The sequence below is a fragment of the Palaemon carinicauda genome, chromosome 30 (assembly GCF_036898095.1).
Source record: "Palaemon carinicauda isolate YSFRI2023 chromosome 30, ASM3689809v2, whole genome shotgun sequence".
In the NCBI taxonomy this organism is placed as follows: Eukaryota; Metazoa; Arthropoda; class Malacostraca; order Decapoda; family Palaemonidae; genus Palaemon; species Palaemon carinicauda.
The window spans coordinates 47677175-47692991 of NC_090754.1; the positions used below are offsets into that span (position 1 = coordinate 47677175).

At 40.0% G+C, this 15817-nt stretch overlaps 1 long non-coding RNA gene across 3 annotated transcripts; it reads left to right on the forward strand.

The window, feature by feature from the left end:
- Positions 1–2194: 2194 nt before the first annotated feature.
- On the forward strand, positions 2195–12683 carry LOC137623087 (uncharacterized). Of its 3 annotated transcripts, none has more exons than XR_011040548.1 (3): positions 2195–2259; positions 4385–4489; positions 11756–12683. It is a non-coding gene; the product is annotated as an uncharacterized lncRNA (long non-coding RNA). The 3 variants fall into 3 exon arrangements; XR_011040550.1 differs by having other exon boundaries at positions 2204–2343; XR_011040549.1 differs by lacking the exon at positions 2195–2259 and adding an exon at positions 2266–2459.
- Positions 12684–15817: the final 3134 nt, after the last annotated feature.

Below are 15817 nucleotides of genomic sequence, written 5' to 3' on the forward strand. Positions count from 1 at the left end.
GTACGTATTGGCTGGCATTTTCTTCCAAAATAACCCAGTCTCATCACAATTAAAGACTTGTTGTGCGATCAAATTTTGTTCATTTATGTACCGATCGAATTCCCCCACGTATTTATCGGCTGCAATTTGATCCGAACTAGCTGCCTCCCCATGCCTAGTAACACGATGAATACCTGTTCTATTACGAAACTTTTCAAACCAACCCCTGCTCGCTTTAAATGTAAATGAATCACTTTCACTGGTACTCGGACTTTTCTTCACTAATTCTTCATAGATATGCAACGCTTTTTCACAAATGAACGCTTCACTAACACTTTCCCCGGCCAACTGTTTTTCTTTAATAAATATTAAAAGCAACTTTTCCATCTCCTCAATCACTTGTGGCCTTTGCTTAGTTACCGCCGTAACTCCCGTTGCAACATTCGCCTTCTTAATCATTTCTTTATGCTTTAAAAACGTAGAAATGGTCGACTTCGCCATTCCGTATTCTACCGCTAAATCGGACACTCGTACACCATTCTCATATTTCGCTATAATTTCCTTCTTCAACTCGATCGTTGTTCGCACTGTTTTCCTCTTCTCCTTCCCCTTAACACTCATTACTTTCTTGGGACTCATTATGAAAGCTAAAAAAGCAATTAAAAGCACTGAAAATCACTAAATCACAACGAATGCTGATCGCGCGTTGTCTGAGTGACGCTCTCGAGAGAACTGATGCTTCCCGAACAAGCGAGAGTGGCCGAGATGGCGCGATCATCACAAAGCCCATGCGGTCGTCACGTGTTCGGCTGGTCGAGTACCGAATTTTTGGTCGAGCACCGCAGCAAAAATTTCTCGAAAATTTTGGTCGAACTCCGAATTGTTCGAGTATAGAGTCGTTCGACTACCGAGGTATCACTGTATATATATATATATATATATATATATATATATATATATATATATATATATATATATATATATATATATATATATATATATATATATATATGTATATATGTATATATGTATATATATATATATATATATATATATGTATATATGTATATATGTATATATGTATATATGTATATATATGTATATATATGTATATATATGTATATATATGTATATATGTATATATGTATATATGTATATATGTATATATGTATATATATATGTATATATATATGTATATATATATGTATATATATATATATATGTATATATATATGTATATATATATGTATATATATATGTATATATATATATATATATATATATATATATATATATATGTATATGTATATATATATATATATATATATATATATATATATATATATATATATATATATATATATATGTATATATATATATATGTATATATATATATATGTATATATATATATATGTATATATATATATATGTATATGTATATATATATATATGTATATGTATATATATATATGTATATATATGTATATATATGTATATATATATATATGTATATATATATATATATATATATATGTATATATATATATATATATGTATATACGATAATATTTATTGCTTTAAACGAATATTTGGTTTAAAATCTCTCTCTCTCTCTCTCTCTCTCTCTCTCTCTCTCTCTCTCTCTCTCTCTCGTAGGAAAGGTGCGACCCCTTAAAGCTAATTTTAGCCAGCTCACATAAAGTTCATCTCAGATGTATAATGCCAAACTTCCTTAAATTACGTAAAGAAGTTTGTCCACGTGAAGTGAACTTTTCCAGGATCATCTTTATGATGTCACCCGACATGCTGGTGTTATTCCAGTCATGTTCTAAAAGTTCTTTACAGAAATTATACCAGAGACGTTTTATTTGCAAGGTGACGTCATAATTTCCCATAAATGTCAGCTCTTAAAAATTACGACTCATCCACCGTTGATTTATATAATTATGGCAATCATAGTCCTGATAAAGGTTATAAATTTGATTGTTTTTATACTAGTTTCATGTAATTTTAAATGCGGGAAAATTCAGGTTTTTGGTTGTTGCTTGAAATGAGTCATAATTATTTTTTTCAAAGACTATCAGTTCTGAAATTTAGACACAGATGGCACCACTGCTTCTACAAGGACACTAAAGAAATTATTCGTTGTTTTGTCATCCTTGATATGTCAAGTCAACGTTGGTGAAGTTACTTTTTCTCTGCTTAGGGTACAGAAGATTTAGTCTTAAAAGTGGTATTCATTTAGATGTCAAGTGTGATTCCTTACAGTGTTAAGTCCAGTTAAGTTCTGTGATAATTAGATTGTGAACGTTATGCTAGTATATTGTTAATTCTACAGGCTCCTTTTTACACACCATGAGCCGGTAAGCTCTTGGGTAATATGACCATTTGCGCCAGTCAAGTTTGTGAAACTTTCAATGTGTTAAATGTTCCTGTCAACCATCAAAGTGTGTAAATATTGCCATGCTTTCCTAAAATTGTAAGTTTTAATCGTATAATCGTAATTTAGCTAACTTTCGCAAAGTTGTTGGATAATTCTGTGCGTTTAATATATAAGATTTACCAAAGTGTCCTTTTCTTTAAAACCAAATCGTTAAGCCATGGGTGTAACTGCTGACTTTATTACTACTGTTTATTTTTTTCAAAGGCTACTTTTTGTTACTGTAGCTTGTACGGCAATAAAGAACACTGTAATTTTAATCTGAAGTTCTCCATATAAATATAATGCTGTCAGCCGTATTTCAGTAAGGTACATGTGACCATAATTTTTATCCTACATCAACTTTTACGGGTTGGTAACCTTTGTATCACTCCTTTACGCAGTTATATCATTTTCAAACGGCCAGGCAAACTTTAATCCAGGACTTTTACAGATTTTTAGGGCAAATTCTTTTAAGTGATTGATGAATCGGATTGATTTTAGCAATTGAGTCGGTGTCGGTTTTAGAATGTTTTAAGTTAGTCTTTTGAGTTTACCAATTAACTATTTAAGTTTGGCCAGTCTTGCTAGCTTAATTTCCTGCACAACAAAGCTACGAAACTAGTATTCACTATCGGTTGCATTGTTTAATGTTCATAGTTAGTGAAAGTTTAGCAAAACCTCTTGCGGAGTAAAATCATTTACAAAGTTATTTTAAAACACTTAATTTGATGATTAGACTCTTTACCGTATATTGTGACATAACTTTAATTCTCGGTCTACATTCGAAGTTTTTTAGTCTGTTACGTTGAATTCTTATTTCGATTTTCTAAGTAAATTTTGTTAAATATCACTTCGACCCGTTCATTACTTTTCTGTTCATCTATATGAATTAATCTGAAGTTTATTATTTAAATGGGAAATAAATAATTTCGAATCTATTGAATTTCCCAGTTAAATGGAACATAAGAATTTTGTTAGTAGGGTATCGTATATTGGTATTGGACGCATGAATTTACTTTTACGGTAAAGATTGGTCCATTGAAAATCTGGTTTTACTAAAAGCTACTTGTTCCTGATTACTGCTTATGTAGCCTACACTGTTAAGTTTGCCGTAAAAAAGTTAAAAATCCTGGATTAAATGTTGCAGGATTTATTTTTAAAAACTGATATATTGGCTTAGAAGAGTGATATTACTGTCACCAACCCGTGAAAGATAATGTAGGTAAAGTTACGGTCTCATGCAATTTACCGAAATACGGCCAAGAACGGTGTACTTTTTGAGAATTTCATATCAAAATTAGATAAGTGTACAATGGCGATAATGAATGAATTAGTTTGTGCATGAAAATATTGACTGGTTCTAATTCATGAACAGTATTTACTGAAACTTTGTATTAAAATTTATTAGCGTAATGTTTTAAAATGTAATTATTTAGAGACTGAGTCTATGAAATCTAGACTCTTTTAATCCTAGAAAATTAGCATTTATAACAGCTGGTGTAAAATTTTATTTGTGGCTTCTTAATCATTGAAGATAAGTTTATCTTTTCAATTGATTCTCTAGTTCATATAAGTCTACCAAACGAGATTTAATTAGATTGGAAGTTTTAAATGTTACTATCATAAGTTAGGAGATTCTAACGTTACCATTAAGTGTTGATGTAAAATTTTAGTACATTCAATTGCAAAGTCTTAAGAGATCTTGGGTAGAAGTTTTAAAGGTACTAAATGTTATCACTCTATGCTGAAAGAAGAGATTGACTAACACCACTCAAATATTTAATTCTGTATTCTATTGGCAGCGAATCCTAAACCAGCGAATGTAAGACACTTTTTTTACAATTGGTAAAGACCAGATCTTTTCTTTTATTTAAACTGATTTCAAAATCAGTCATCAGTGTCTTTAACTTTTCCTCTTTACTTTGGTTACCAGGATTTCTTAATGAAAGATTTTTATTGCTAATTATGTTAAAACCTTTCAGACGCTGGCTGTACTGGGAATCCTGATCTTCTGCTGAAGACACTGAATGCATCCTGTCAAATTTTCAAAATCAACTCTTCCTAGAAAATTTAATTCGAAATCAATGGTAAGAATTCACTTGACTCTCCAAAACACCCCCCCCCCCTTTTTTTTTACACTTTTTTTTTTAAATGTCCAATATATTCACGTTTTTTGAATTCTTAACATTGTCATGATTTAACGAAGTTAAAGGTTAACTAGTTTTATATTTGACTGGTATGACTTTGTGATTTTATTTGGACTGATATTGTATTTCTATGGCTGTGGTTTGTAATAATTTTTCAATATTAAACTTACCCGATAATCATGTAGCTGTCAACTCCGTTGCCCGACAGAATTCTATGGAGGGATACGCCAGCTATCACAATACTAGAAGGGGGTGTACTCACCAGCGCCACCTGTGGCCAGGTACTCAATCATTTGTTGTTTACACCTCCTCAATTATTCCTCTGTCGTGCCTCCGGCTAAACGTTCTGGGATACGCTCATGGTCTTCGAGTTTATTCTCGCTTATTTGGTGATGTATTCTCTTTGATTTACGGCTGTCGCATTACTAGAAACCTTCAGATATTAGCTAGATAGCTTTTATTTAATTCAGTTTAATGAGTTAACGAATTTTTGCTTGTTTTTTGGATCTCCCTTTGACTTCTCTTGAAAACAAAATGTCTGACATTTCGCAAGCCCCCTCCCATAGACGATGTAGGTCTTGCAATAGGCGTATTCCGAAGGTCTCGGTAGATCCTCACACCGCTTGTTCTGACTGTAGGGACAGACCCTGTCAGTTAGAAAATCGATGTGAGGAATGCGCCGGACTTTCGGAATTGGATTTTGTCCGACTTTTGAAGTATTCTTCTAAGTTAGAGAGAATTGGAGCTAGGAGGAGTTCGTCTCACTCTTCTTTATTTTCCTCATCTCATGATCCCCAACCTGATCCTACCCCTGTAGTGGCTACCCCCGATCCTACTGTGTGCCCTCCGCCTGATATGTCAGTGGTTTTACGCGCTATTCAGGCTTTAGGCGATAAGGTAGAGTCAGTGGTAAGTGACCATAAGTCTCTGATGGCCGAAGTGAAAGAGTTGAAGGCCAAGAGTGCAGTGGGTGAAGTTAGTGCCAGTGCTGTGACGAGTGCTAGTGTCGGTGCAGTGCCTTGTACTAGTGTTAGTGCCAGTGTGGTGCGTGGGGATTTTTCTGTGCGAGCCAGTCGTTCTCCCAGTCCGGGACCTCTTGCAAGCTCCCAAGCCCAGGGGAGAAGCAATGTCGAAGGGCATAAGGGTTCGGCAGGCCTTGTTAGGCGCACAGAATTATCCTCAGTGGTTGCGGGCGTGTCTTCCACAGACCGTCACTCCCACTTGCAGACGATTGAGCCCGTCTTCCGCTCGTCCGCTGATCTTCTCTCGGGGAAGAAACGTTGGTCTCAGGTCTCTAGACCGCTTAAACGCAGAGTCCAGCCATCGAGTGCTCAGCCAGGTTGCAGTAGTTGGCTCAGCTCTGACTCGCCTCAGTCATCTAGCGACTGTACTCCGCCCAAGAGGAGTAAGGTACAACAGAGCTGCACCGGTGGTGCAACCACTGTTATGGCTTTACCTCAGTCTGCCACTGTCTCTGCTGATCCCAAGTGGTCTATGCTTCAGTCCATGCAAGCTCAGCTGTCGGACCTGATGCGTGAGTGTCGTGCTCCTGCACCCGTTCAGCCTGTGCTGCACCCGCCTGTACCGGTGGTGCACCAACCTCCTGCACCCGTTCAACCTGTGCTGCACCCTCCTGCACCGGTGGTGCACCAACCTTCTGCACCCGTTCAGCCTGTGCTGCACCCACCTGCACCGGTGGTGCACCAACCTCCTGCACTCGCTGCACCCAGTCGCAGCTCCATCTGCCAGGCATACGAGGTTGAACCACTTTCTGTGTTCACTGTTCCCAGTGTTGTTCAGCATCAGCCTTCTTTAAGGCAACCTTCGGTTTGGGATCAGGAGGATTACTCCACTCTTCCTCCTCCTCCCCTGGCTGCTCCACCGGCGGTGCAACTCTCGGTGGAAGTTCAACAACCTCTTCCACCTGTGAGTCAGTCTCCTCAGTTGCTGCACCGAGCTCTACCCGTGCACCCTGATCCTGCTCCTCAGACATCTCTGCTTGCGGGATCTTTACCTTGTTCTGCACAGCCTCGGTCTCTTCACGCTCCACTCATACCACAGGAACAGGAACGGACTACTCCGCCTCCGTCCTCCGTTCAGCTGGTGCATTCCTTGGGTGCAACTCTTGCTAGGAGTCATCCTCCTTCACCCTTGCACTTGCCTTCTGCTCCGACTGTTGTTCAACCTATGCAGTCTGAACCTCAGGTTTTCCCTCAAGTTGAGGTAACCTCTGCTGTTGTTCCTGCCCATTCTGACTCTGCGGTTCAGCATTCTGGTCCTTTTGCTTCGCTACCTTCTGCTGATGAAGTGTCGTATGATGAGGAGGCACATCTTGATCCCTCATCAGACGTGGAGGAGTCTAAGCCTTCTCCATTGTCTGTTGATTTTAGAAAGGTCTTGGCTCTACTCAGGGAGCTTTACCCTGACCACTTCGTCTCTGCTGTTCCCCGCTCTCCTCCATCTGAGTTTTCGCTAGGCGTGCAACAAGCTAAGTCGTGCTATACTAAGCTTGTCCTAGCTAGATCCTCCAAGAGGGCCTTAAGGATCTTAGGGGATTGGCTTCAGTCTAAACAACACCTGGGCAAGACTTCCTTCATGTTCCCTCCAACGAAGCTCGCATCGAAAGGTTGCGTTTGGTATGCCACAGGGGAAGCACCAGGCTTGGGAGTTCCTGCCTCTGCCCAGGCTGACTTCTCAAGTCTGGTGGACTCGCCTAGGAGGACTGCGATGAGACGCTCGAAGGTTTGTTGGACCTTCTCAGACCTGGATCACCTTCTGAAAGGGTTGTTCAGAGCTTTCGAGATGTTCAATTTTCTCGACTGGTGCCTGGGAGCCCTCAGCAAGAAAACATCTCCTGCGGACAAAGACTCTGCCATGTTAATTATGTCCTGCATGGATAAAGCTATCAGGGATGGATCGGGTGAGCTAGCGTCGTTATTTGTATCAGGGGTGTTGAAGAAAAGAGAACAACTGTGTTCCTTCCTCTCAGCCAGCATTACACCGTGCCAGCGGTCTCAGCTCCTTTTTGCTCCACTCTCTAAGTTCCTCTTTCCAGAGGAGCTAGTTAAGGACTTGTCGGCTGCCCTGATACAGAAGGACACGCACGATCTTGTAGCTTCATCGGCTCGTAAGTCTAAGGTTACCACCTCTGTCCCCAAGACTTATCGCTCTCCAGTGGCTGATACCCCGGCCACTAGGTTCATACCGCCCTTTCGTGGTAGAGCCCCCAGCCGAGGAAGCTCCCGTCCAGACTCTCACAGGGGCAAGTCTAAGAAAGGACCCAGGACATCCAAGGGAAAACACTGACTCTCAGATTCTCCAGACAACAGTAGGTGCCAGGCTCAAGATCTTCTGGCAAGCCTGGGAGAAGAGAGGTGCAGACGCACAGTCTGTCAGTTGGCTGAGGTACGGTTACAAGATTCCATTCTGCCTCAAACCGCCTCTGACCACATCGCCCATCAACCTCTCTCCCAACTACAAAGAAGAGGACAAGAGGCTAGCTTTGCAACAGGAGGTGTCGCTACTTGTGCAGAAGAAGGCAGTGGTTATAGTCCGGGACCATCAATCCCCGGGCTTCTACAACCGTCTCTTTCTTGTGGCCAAAAAGACAGGAGGTTGGAGACCGGTGCTGGACGTCAGCTCTCTCAACGAGTATGTCACCAAGCAGACGTTCACAATGGAGACGACCAAGTCGGTCTTAGCAGCGGTCAGACAGGAGGACTGGATGGTCTCATTGGACTTGAAAGATGCATACTTTCACGTTCCCATTCATCCAGACTCCCAACCTTTCCTGAGATTCGTTTTCGGAAAGGTTGTCTATCAGTTCCAAGCCCTGTATTTTGGCCTAAGCACAGCTCCTTTGGTCTTTACTCATCTGATGAGGAATGTAGCGAAATTCCTGCACTTATCGAACATCAGAGCCTCCCTCTACCTAGACGACTGGCTGTTGAGAGCCTCCACGAGTCGTCGTTGTCTGGAGAACCTCTCTTGGACTTTAGATCTAATCAGAGACCTAGGTCTATTAGTCAATTTAGAGAAATCTCAACTCATTCCCTCCCAATCCATTGTGTATCTGGGAATGGAGATTCAGAGTCGGGATTTTCGGGATTTTCCATCGGCCCCCAGGATAAACCAAGCCCTACAGTGCATCATGAGCATGCTGAAGAGGAGCAATTGCTCAGTGAGACAGTGGATGAGTCTCACAGGGACCCTCTCATCTCTGGCCCTGTTTGTCGAGCTGGGGAGACTCCACCTCCGCCCTCTTCAATTCCATCTTGCAGCTCATTGGGACAAGGGCTCGACTCTAGAAGCAGTCTCTATCCCTATCAACCAAGAGATGAAGACCACTCTCCGGTGGTGGAAGCACAATCTTCTTCTCAAGGAGGGTCTATCATTGGCCATCCAGACCCCCCATCTTCTTCTCTTCTCGGATGCATCGGACTCGGGCTGGGGTGCGACCTTGGACGGACGGGAATGCTCAGGAGTGTGGAACAAGGAACAAGGATTACTCCACATCAATTGCAAGGAACTGTTAGCAGTCCATCTTGCCCTGTTGAACTTCAAGTCCCTCCTGCTAGGCAAAGTGGTGGAGGTGAATTCAGACAACACCACAGCCTTGGCTTACATCTCCAAGCAAGGAGGGACCCATTCGAGGAGCCTTTACGAGATCGCAAGGGACCTCCTCATTTGGTCAAGAGGTCTAAACCTCACTCTGGTCACGAGGTTCATCCAGGGCGATATGAATGTTTCAGCGGATCGCCTCAGCAGAAGGAATCAGGTCATTCCCACGGAATGGACCCTCCACAAGAGTGTGTGCAACAGACTTTGGACGTTGTGGGGTCAGCCTACCATAGACCTGTTTGCCACCTCCATCACCAAGAGACTTCCGCTTTATTGTTCCCCTGTTCCAGACCCTGCAGCGGTTCATGTAGATGCTTTCCTTCTGAACTGGTCCCATCTCGACCTGTACGCATTCCCTCCGTTCAAGATCATAAACAAAGTTATGCAGAAATTCGTCTCGCACGAAGGGACACGGTTGACGCTGGTTGCTCCCCTTTGGCCTGCAAGAGAATGGTACACAGAGGTACGTCAATGGCTAGTAGACTTCCCCAGGACTCTACCTCTAAGAGTGGACCTTCTACGTCAACCACACGTAGACAGGTTGCACCCAAACCTCCACGCTCTTCGACTGACTGCCTTCAGACTGTCGAAAGATTCGCTAGAGCTAGAGGCTTTTCGAAGGAGGCAGCCAGTGCGATTGCCAGAGCTAGAAGAATTTCCACTCGTAGAGTCTACCAGTCTAAGTGGGAGGTCTTCCGAAGCTGGTGTAGAGCCAATTCAATATCCTCTACCAATACCTCTGTGATCCAAATAGCTGACTTCCTGATTCATCTTAGGAATGAGAGATCCCTTTCTACTTCTACAATTAAAGGGTATAGGAGCATGTTGGCCTCAGTCCTCCGCCATAGGGGTTTGGACCTGTCTTCCAACAAGGACCTTCAAGACATTCTCAAGTCTTTTGAGACGTCTAAAGAACGTCGTCTTTCCACTCCAGGCTGGAATCTAGACGTAGTCTTAAGGTTCCTTATGACATCTAGGTTCGAACCTCTCCAGTCAGCTTCCTTCAAGGATCTTACCCTCAAGACTGCTTTTCTCGTTTGCCTTGCCACAGCTAAGAGAGTCAGTGAGGTTCATGCCTTCAGCAAGAACATTGGTTTCACAACCGAATCAGCTACATGTTCTTTTCAGCTTGGATTCCTAGCAAAGAACGAGCTTCCTTCACGTCCTTGGCCTAGATCGTTCGAAATACCTAGCCTCTCCAACATGGTAGGTAACGAACTAGAGAGAGTTCTTTGCCCTGTCAGAGCTCTCAAATATTATCTGAAGAGGTCTAAACCTATTCGAGGACAGTCAGAAGTCTTATGGTGTGCCATCAAGAAACCCTCGAGACCCATGTCCAAGAATGGGCTTTCGTACTATATAAGGCTTCTGATCAGAGAAGCACATTCTCACTTAAAGGAGGAAGACCTTGCGTTGCTGAAGGTAAGGACCCACGAAGTAAGAGCTGTTGCTACTTCGTTGGCCTTTAATAAAAACCGTTCTCTGCAAAGCATTATGGATGCAACCTATTGGAGGAGCAAGTCAGTGTTTGCATCATTTTATCTGAAAGATGTCCAGTCTCTTTACGAGAACTGCTACACCCTGGGACCATTCGTAGCAGCGAGTGCAGTAGTAGGTGAGGGCTCAGCCACTACATTCCCATAATCCCATAACCTTTTTTAACCTTTCTCTTGAATACTTTTATTGTTGTTTTTATGGTTGTTACGGTAGGCTAAGAAGCCTTCCGCATCCTTGGATTTGGCGGGTGGTCTATTCATTCTTGAGAAGCGCCTGGGTTAAAGGTTTGGTAGAGGTCCTTTAGTAGGGTTGCAACCCCTTGTACTTTGGCACCTTTGGGTTGATTCAGCCTCCAAGAGGAACGCTGCGCTCAGTAAGGAAGACGAACTTTAAATAAAAGGCAGAGTAACGGTTCTATTCGACTTCCTTACCAGGTACTTATTATTTCATTGTTATTTGAGATAACTGTTATATGAAATTTGGGGATACTTAGCTATCCTTTAATCATGTACACTGGTTTTCACCCACCTCCCTGGGTGTGAATCAGCTACATGATTATCGGGTAAGTTTAATATTGAAAAATGTTATTTTTATTAATAAAATAAATTTTTGAATATACTTACCCGATAATCATGATTTAATCGACCCTCCCTTTCCTCCCCAGAGAGAACCAGTGGACCGAGGAATAATTGAGGAGGTGTAAACAACAAATGATTGAGTACCTGGCCACAGGTGGCGCTGGTGAGTACACCCCCTTCTAGTATTGTGATAGCTGGCGTATCCCTCCATAGAATTCTGTCGGGCAACGGAGTTGACAGCTACATGATTATCGGGTAAGTATATTCAAAAATTTATTTTATTAATAAAAATAACATTTTACTTTAAAGTTAGCTGATTTTATTTATTTGACTATGATCCAACAGCGATAAGTTTACTTTGTTTAAAATTAGCAATTCTATTTGTATGACTTATAACTTGCAATAGCTTTACTTGGTTTAAAATTGGCTAGTTTTATTTGAATGATTGGTGACTATTAAAACTTTGTATTTTATATTTTGCCTAAATATTGATATGAAATTTTTCTTTCAGATGGTAACTGGTATTGCAGCGTATGATAGTGAAACTTCTGGCCACATACCACTCAACATTATATATTAAAGATTCTGTGGAATGCGAACTAGAGCACTAGTATTTTTTCAAACCGTAAAGACAAACTACGGACATCGGTTCTGTGAATTCTTTCAGACTTGAGATATTTTACCCACTTTACCCACAATGGACCAGGCAAATGACTCAATGCTTCAAAGTACTTCTCAAATATGGAATTGTATGAGAATTATTTGAGTCTGCAAATGGTTGAGGATTTAACCAGGACAGTACGCTGACACGGGTTCTTGCTACTGGACGCCCTATATCGACCGTATCATCCATATTCCTGGGTCTTCTAGTGGTTGAAGATTCAACCAGGACAGGGCGACCCGTCATCGACCAGACTTTGTGCTTTAAATCTTGTTTTATTTGTGCTTTTAAATTAGAATTTGTTTCATTTAAGCTTTTGCTAAAGCCAAAGTTAAATACGAAATTTTCAAATATATAGTAAATTTGGAAGTGTAGCAAATGTTACTGGTTTTAATTTATTTTCTTTTACTTAAGATTGAAAAAGTTATTTGTCCAACTGTAATGCCATATTCTTATTTCTAATCTGAGCAATGTTTCAATGCTGTTTAAGAAAAGATTTTAGACCTCCATAATTTTCTCAATGCTAAAGTTTTAAGTTTTATAGTTGCGCAATTTCATGTATTTCTATTTTCAATAATTCTTTTCTCAATACTTAAGTTAAAATCTGTATGGATCTGTCTTTACTTTTTCAATACTGTTTTTACAGTTGAAACTGTAAATCAGTTCAGATTTAAATAAAGCAATGAATTATTTAAAGTTTTGATATTTATTACTTTAGGGGGAGGCATGCCCTAACTGTTCGTTGGATTTAAGTAAAAGCTATTAAGTATTAATGTATTGTGGAGTTTGTTTGGTACATGAAGGTTATGGATATTTTAATGTAGCAGTTGTCTACTTTAGGAAAAGTCTAATTCTGCCTATATGCATATTTGAACTTTTAAAAGTTTCAAGAAAAATATTTTCGAATCAAATTGTTTGTAATTCCATTGGTACTTTTAGATTTGTAAATTTCTAACATGGTTGCTTAAGATTAAACTAAACTCCGGTGTTTGGAAGTTTCTAGTGTATTTACTTCCTTTTGGGAAATTTATTCTAAGAATGAAGGAAAATATGAAGTACAAGCTTTAAACATGCTTGGTAAGCTTTACATTAAGCATTCAAAGAGACCCTAAAATTTAGTAAGTATTGAAATTTTCTCCAAAAAAAAATTTGAAAGTGGTAAAGAATTTTTCCCCCTTATTTGGGAAATTAAGGCCTATCGATTTTTACTATTTCCATCTCAAATGATTGTGAGAAGCTGGTTGAGAATTTTCCCCACTGTTTGGGAAATAAAATTTTTCTGGCATACCTAATACCACGTAAAGTTTAATAGACCACTGTTCACAAGGTCGATCTCTACCTGCATACTGTGACCTTTTCAGACTGTCTGCAGGCTCTGCCACAGAAGTTTAGTTTGATGGTGTATAAGGATTAAGTAGCAGACTGAGTACTGTTAATGTAGTGAGATGTGGGGGCCAGTATAGTACGGTAACTATTGTAAGTCTTAACTTTAATCTTGGTGCGGTGTAACCAAACTGATTGATATATAAAAGCCAATGGGAAGGTGGCTGGAACTTGTTACATTTGGAAGATTAAAAATTAAAGAAACTGTGTATTAAAGTTACTTATGGATGGTCGTTAACCACCAGCAAAGCTTGGTTTAGTTTTCGATGGGTTTTCCTGTTTTAAACGGTGGGGGGATTTTCCAGGAGGGCGTCCTCCCACCTCTGGATTTGTGGTATGTGTTGAGAGTGGCGAAGACACTCACGGAAAGGTAATCTACAATAAATTGTGTAGCTTCCAAAATGAACTGAAGGTAAGGTACTAGCGCCTGGCATATTTGACGTATTGCCTCTAGGCCCTGCTATACAAAAACAGCTTGGTGTGGAGTAATAATTAGAGAAACTGCAACCATCTATTAGGTTTCTAACTGTTTTTCGAAGTATATATGATTGACTTATAGCTCGTCAGGCTTGGGGAGGAGTCATGGTACGTAGTTGCTGGGAGACTTTAGAAATGATAAACTGGCTGCAAAGTGAAAGAGCCCGTGCCTGGCTAAGGGGGCCAGGCAATCTGAAACATGAAATATAGTAAGGCAGTAGGCTACACATGACATGTCGCTTCTCGTGTCCCACTATCAACCGTTTTCCTGTCCGAGGAACCTTTTGCTCGAAAGTGAAATGTGGATCATAGTTACAACGACGACAAGCACTTGTGTTGTATGTAAATTCGTGTCGAGAGACTATGACACACGTACTGCAACAATTAGACATAATAAGCAATTTAGTGTGAAGGTGGACAGAGTGGAGGTTAAAACATACATTAACTCGTGTGTAAAATCAGAAACAAAGAGTATGCGTAAAATAATTGTAAGAAAATCGGGAACAGGAAACTAATTAATACGCACACAAAGTATGGTGCTTCCAGGCATCGTCAGTTTTGAACTGGCGACGACGTATTATGGTCATTTATTTCGAACTATGACAGCAATGAGGAAATGCCAGGTGCTGAACGATTATCTGATCATGAGGTATCTATTTTTATCAATCATTATGTAATTTATTCCCATTACAGTACATCTACTTCTGGCCCATGTGTAAACTCCGGTCCTATTGTCTCACGACTTCCTAAGCATCCTCTTCTTTGAATCCTTAACTTACATAGTATCTTCCTCTGCTATGCCGGGTTCATTTTGGTTCACATAGCAATGATAATGGGCTGCTTTCTTGCATCTCCTACGAGCCATGTTGTTGTGCTGGACAAATGTCGTCCTTCATAAATAGCAAATGAAATTTAAGATAAAAATACTGTTCTAATAGATTAGTTCAGGCTCATTCGTCTGATAAGTAGCAAGTTTAAGGGTTGCTCTTGTGTCTTGCAGCGTTGCTAAACAAGTTTATTTCTTCAACTGATAACGTTGACAATTCATGGCTTTGACCACCAAATGTGGACGTTCACAGGCAAATCATTTGTCTGCAGGCACTGCTCAACTGTATGGACAAAACGTAAACCAGCTTTCACTACACTACTTGGTTGTGTTCAGATCTGAGGGTTATCTTGTATTAAGATAGAATAAGCTATGTGAAACTAATCAAAGCTATCGTTTTTCTAGTATGAATGATTTATCTGATCAGTTTTGGTATAAACTTTAAAAGGCTCTAATTTACTAGTTTGCAATAGGACAGTGTTGTGTGATATAACGAACAGCTTCGCACTTTATATCCTGAAAGTAGACATGATAAAGGAAATATAAAGATCCTGTTTAGTTCTTTAACTAAAATCAAGGCTTTCTGGAGACACAGGCAATGCTCTCACTTCAGCAAGAGGTGGTAGTGATGTGAGTATCTGGCCCCGTTGCGGCTCACAATTTATAATTATCTACTTTGCCGATTTCCAAACTTACTTCGATCTTCCCGTCCAGCTTAACAATTTTGCTTCATACTGTAACTCAATGGCTATTTCACCAGATAGACCGTAAGAGCTGAGTCTTGTAGAATCCAAGCTTTGCGAGAGAAAAAAATAATTTTTGAAACATTGATAATTGTTACAATCGTTATTTTTCTTCAAGATATATCTACATGAATTACTGTGGTTACCTGAACGGAATTGAGAGTTAAATGACCTATGCTATTTTATAGTCCTCTGTAAAAAGACACCCACTTAAATTCGTTTCAATAGCCGTTTAACCTCTCTGGAACGTCTCGATGCGAGTTCATTTAGAATTTATTCAAAGATCCTTTGTGAAATCTCGCTCGATTTTAATGTTATAGGACCATTATCCATTAATTATTTATCATATAACCTTTATGAGCATATTTTGATATATTTTTAGTCACTATTCCACGAAATTTTCTTCTGTATCCACGAAATAAAAAAATTTGAAATGAGTTTTCTGAGGCAAATAAATTATTGTAGCCACCCATAAAAACGTTT